Below are 4,789 nucleotides of genomic sequence, written 5' to 3' on the forward strand. Positions count from 1 at the left end.
CTGACTCTTCCACTAACTATTTAGTTAGTGTCTTAGACAAATTATTTAATTTCTATAGGTTGCTAGACCTAGAGGGAGGGACTGGATATGATGGTCTCTTCTTTCTCTAGATTCATAGTCCTCCCAATTCTAAGTCTTTCTTACATGGCTTAAAAATTATTTTAGCTATGTATTATCAGGGCTAAGAGAATAAGCTTGCCATTGCTCATGGGGAGAATAAAAACCAGGGAGGGTTTTCTATCCACTTTTGCTTTCAAATAATATAGTACTTCAGCTGATTATCTTACTGTAATAAAAACCATAATGTAATTCAACCATAAACATGGTCATAAGATCACAATCCCTTGTGCACAATAGATGTCCATTCTATACTTTAATGCTTCAATACCTTTCTCTTCAAGTCAGAGAGAGCCAAGGGGAGTAATAGGGAAGAATGCCATCCTCATCCTCAGAGTGATCCCTCTATACTGCATGATTTTTACTTAATTGAAGGGCATCTAGGTGGTGTAGTGGAAAGAGCAATGGCTTTGGAATCAGGAGAATGGAAGTTCGAATCTAACCTCTGACACTTACTAGCTGTATGACCTTGTATAAATTATTTATCCTTGATTGCCTGGCATCTAGGGTCATATCTGACCACTGGACCCAGCTGACTCTGGAGGAGAAAGTGAGGCTGGTGACTTGAGTAAGCACCCCTTACTCAAATCCAGTTCCTGTGCTTGTCATGGCATCACCTCCTTGATGTCATGGTCTTCTTCAAGAATGAAGGACAGGGGTGGCTAGGTGGCGCAATGGATAGAGCACTGGCCCTGGAGTCAGGAGTACCTGAGTTCAAATCTGGCCTCAGACACTTAATAATTACCTAGCCGTGTGCCTTGGGCAAGCCACTTAACCCCATTGGCCTAGCAAAAAAAAAAACAAAACAATGAAGGACAAACATTTTCATTTTCCTTAATTACGTTTCCTTGTTACAAATAAAGGTACGATTTGTAGGTGGCCAAGGGGGTATGATTTCCTGAAATCACCATGTAAAAACTGAAACACTTTCATCAAACTTATATTAAAATAGAATTGTTTGCATATTTTGGGGCACCCCCATAGACTTTTTTTTGAGCATCTTCCATTGGGAAGAACAATGAGAAATAATCCTCAGTCATGGGTGGGGAAGAAGAAAAGGAAACCCTCATTCCCTGGGAGGCACTGAAAAAGAAACAGGCTCCAGAATTAGTTATGTAAAAAAAAAGATATTGGTGGGTGAACCTTAGGGCAGGATAAACTCTAAAAATCAGTTCTCCTCACCTCCTACTTTCACTCATAGCCATGAAAAGTACAGTACTATTTCATATGGGAGCAAGAGTTAAACTCTAAAACCCAAAGATAAAGATAGTCCCTTTCCCCCAGAGAATCTTCCGTACTCTCAAGAGCAGGAGAGCACTGGGACACAAACAGCCTTTGACAGGAAGGGACCAAGAATTAACAATATAGAGTCCAGTGATGTGTAGACTTTGGTAAATGGAAGGAGCTCAGAGCAGAGGTAGCCCCACCACCACTTGGGCTTTCAGACCTGCATGCCAGTGCAGGTGGTCATTTCAAACACTTCTCCAGCTCCCTTGCTGGTGTTGGCAGAACACTAAAGATAGCCAAAGATGCTGATCTGATTGGCCATGTACTGGCCCTCCTTTGACTTCACTGTTTCCAGCCTCATCTTGGCCAACTCTCTCCCAGTATGCTCATCCTGCCCTAGGTCCTTCTTATTCCCTATGAGGATGATGGGTCCGTTGGGACAGTAGTACTTCACTTTTTGTATCCATTTCTCAGGGATATTCTCAAAGTTGTCTGGGCTATCAGTGGAGAAGCACATTGGTGCTGGCTAAGAGCCTCTGAGCCCAGCTGTGCCCCTCAGTACCAGCCTCATCTGCTTGTCACCCACTTTGATGTAAGCAATGTAGATTTCAAAGACATTGTGGACATAGACCTCAGGGAACAGGTCTTGCTTAGGACAATGAGGAGGTAGATTTTCCCATAGGCATCACCCCCCCCCCAACAATCATCACCTTCTTCTTAATTGCAGCAATGACTGGAGCTTGGCCTCCACATTGCACTGCATTGTCTCTGTACTAGGCAAAGAGCACTAATTGTTGTTGAATGAGCAAATTAATTTGATCTCAGTACAACTAAAAGTCAAGACCAAGGAGACAAAGTGACCCTAAATACCAGTCCAGGGAATCAATTTCTAATTTTTCTTGACATCTGCATTTTTTATTTCAAAATGTCTACTGAGTTCTGATCTTTTCATCAGAAATATTTGAAAATACTTTGTGTCATTGAAGATACATTTTCTACACACATACACACATACACACACAACCCTACTTTGAATAGGATTATATCCAGCTCTACAAGATAGATTTCCTTGGTTGTAAGGCTTTATCTTTTGCTTTTGGGAATAATGAGCACTAAGCTCTTTTCTCCTCTCTTGTGGCTGCTCCCAAATCTTATGCAAATTTTTTTGAGGCTAATTGATACTTGACTTCTTCCTTTTAGACTGTTCATAATGATTTTTTCTTTGGCCTAGAATTTCTAAGTTTGGGGAAATGATACTGGGAATTTTCATTTTGAGTTTTCTTTCAGCAGATAACTGTAAGAGACTGTTATGTATGAGAATACTAGCCTGAGGAAGTGAACCTTTAACACCTGCTGTCCACAAGCACCATATTGTTGTTTGACTTGTAATTAGAGAATGCCTTGGGATTGGGAGTAAAAAAGCACATTTGAGCACTTGCTTGGGGTTGAATAAACTGAGAATTTGCTATCTTTGTCTCCTGTCTCTTCAATATTCACCTGAGAACTTGACTTCAGCTGGACTGAGTCAAGTCATAGGTTATGAGTAAGGATAAGTTAGCTGGCCAGAACACAATATATGATGCTCAGTGTGGGGTTTGAAGGCAAGGGAAAAAAGCTGATTTCAAGGCCATCTGATTGGAGTCCAACATAAGGACCAAGCATCAAAGCACCAAGATTTTGGGCTGTCATACAAGCAAGGAAAAACATTTCCAGGTGACATCCCAAAGCAAAAGATGTCAGAGAAGTAACAAGTTAGTTGTTATCATGGGGCAGATATTAGGGGTATTTGAAAGGAAGTTGGAACAAGGAGGTATGGATAAAGGGAGAAGAAAGAAACAAATAAGTATCATCAAGAAAAGTCTAAGATTAGTCCTACAGCACCACCAAGTGAAGAACCTTCAGCATTACAAAAAGACCATTGAAAGGGCCAGGGATTTGGGGAAAAGTTTGGGGGATTTAGGAGCTGAGTTTCAGTCATATCCTGCTATTGAGGAACCAGATCCTTTTAATCTAAAAACCTTAGGTGAAGACATGAGCCAGTAAATATAAAAACAATCAGAGATTTTAAAAAGGTGGTGGGAGAATACGGTGCAAGGTCACCTTTTCTCCAGTTATAATTAGATACTCTTGCATACTCTATATTAATACCTAATGATTGGAAGCAGATAGGGCATGTTTGTCACCCAATCTATCTTTTGGATGATGGAATTTGTAGAACACTGTAGACAGATAGCTTTGAGGCATGCACAAGGTCCCAATGCTACCATATATTATGAACAATTAAGTGGCACAGGTCAATTTCTCAACAATACAGACCAACTAAATTATAGGTTATAAACATACAAGAGAATTGCTACCTGCATAAAGAATGCTTGGAGATGTATTCCAATACAAAATGAAAAGAAAGAACCATTTTCACTTATCAGACAAAGAAATGATGAGGCTTTTGTAGATTTTCTTTGCCCAATTGCAGGAGGTAGTAGGAAGAACTTTAGGAGATGTAGCAGGAATAGATATATTAATAAAACAATTAGCATGGGCTATACAAATGCTGATTGTCAGAAAGCAATGATTGACTTAAGAAAGTATGCTGCCATTGAGGAAATTATTCAAAGATGTGACAGAGTAGGGTCTCAGGTGTATCATGCAGAAAATGGAAGAGGCATTTGCTAATGCATGCATGGGAAATAAAGAGAAACGGACTTTCTTTGTTTGTGGAAAGCCTGGACATTTAAAGAAAAATTTTTGGAGTGCTCAAGGAGCTAACCCAGAAAGGTCAGGGCTCATCTTCCTAAAAAATCAGTGCCCAAAGTGTAAAAAGGTAGGATATTAGTCATCAGAATGTAAACAAGGAAATTTAAATGGAGAAAGGGGCCCTCTCCCAGGGGCCCCTTAAAAATAATCATGAGGTATAACAAGTTCAGGACCAGCAGGGGATGGAAATGGAAAAATCATTGCAGCTTTGGCAGGAAGCTGACTCATACAAAACTATTGATGGTTAGAAGTGCTGGAAAATTTAGGGTACCTCCACATGCTTTTACTGAAGTGCCTATTCACCCTTTATGATTAATGGATGCAGAGTTTGCAATCATTTTGGCTCCACCAAATCCAGAATATACTCACATTATACCTTTAGTAAAGCACATGAATGAGGAAATTTTATCTATTGCAATAGTGAATACTAATGATGATGAGAACCAATGTTTAGCTTAGTTACATGTTTTCTCAGGGTCATGTGTAAATTGGAAGGAAAAGGAGCTGATAAAGGGGCCAAAACTGAGAAACAACTATGAAACTATGTTTACTACTACAATTTCTTCAGAAAAATCTCTTTGTGTTATCCAAGTACAATGAATTGCTTTCCTAGGCTTGATTGACATTGGGGCAGATAAGACTGTGTTCCCCATATAGAACTGGTCACAAGCTTGATCTAAACAAGCTGTCT

The 4,789-nt window shown here is 39.8% G+C and overlaps 1 pseudogene; it reads right to left on the reverse strand.

The window, feature by feature from the left end:
- Positions 1-1,558: 1,558 nt before the first annotated feature.
- On the reverse strand, positions 1,559-4,579 carry LOC141499039 (rho-related GTP-binding protein RhoC pseudogene; annotated as a pseudogene).
- Positions 4,580-4,789: the final 210 nt, after the last annotated feature.

This window comes from Macrotis lagotis, chromosome X (assembly GCF_037893015.1).
Source record: "Macrotis lagotis isolate mMagLag1 chromosome X, bilby.v1.9.chrom.fasta, whole genome shotgun sequence".
Lineage (NCBI taxonomy): Eukaryota > Metazoa > Chordata > Mammalia > Peramelemorphia > Peramelidae > Macrotis > Macrotis lagotis.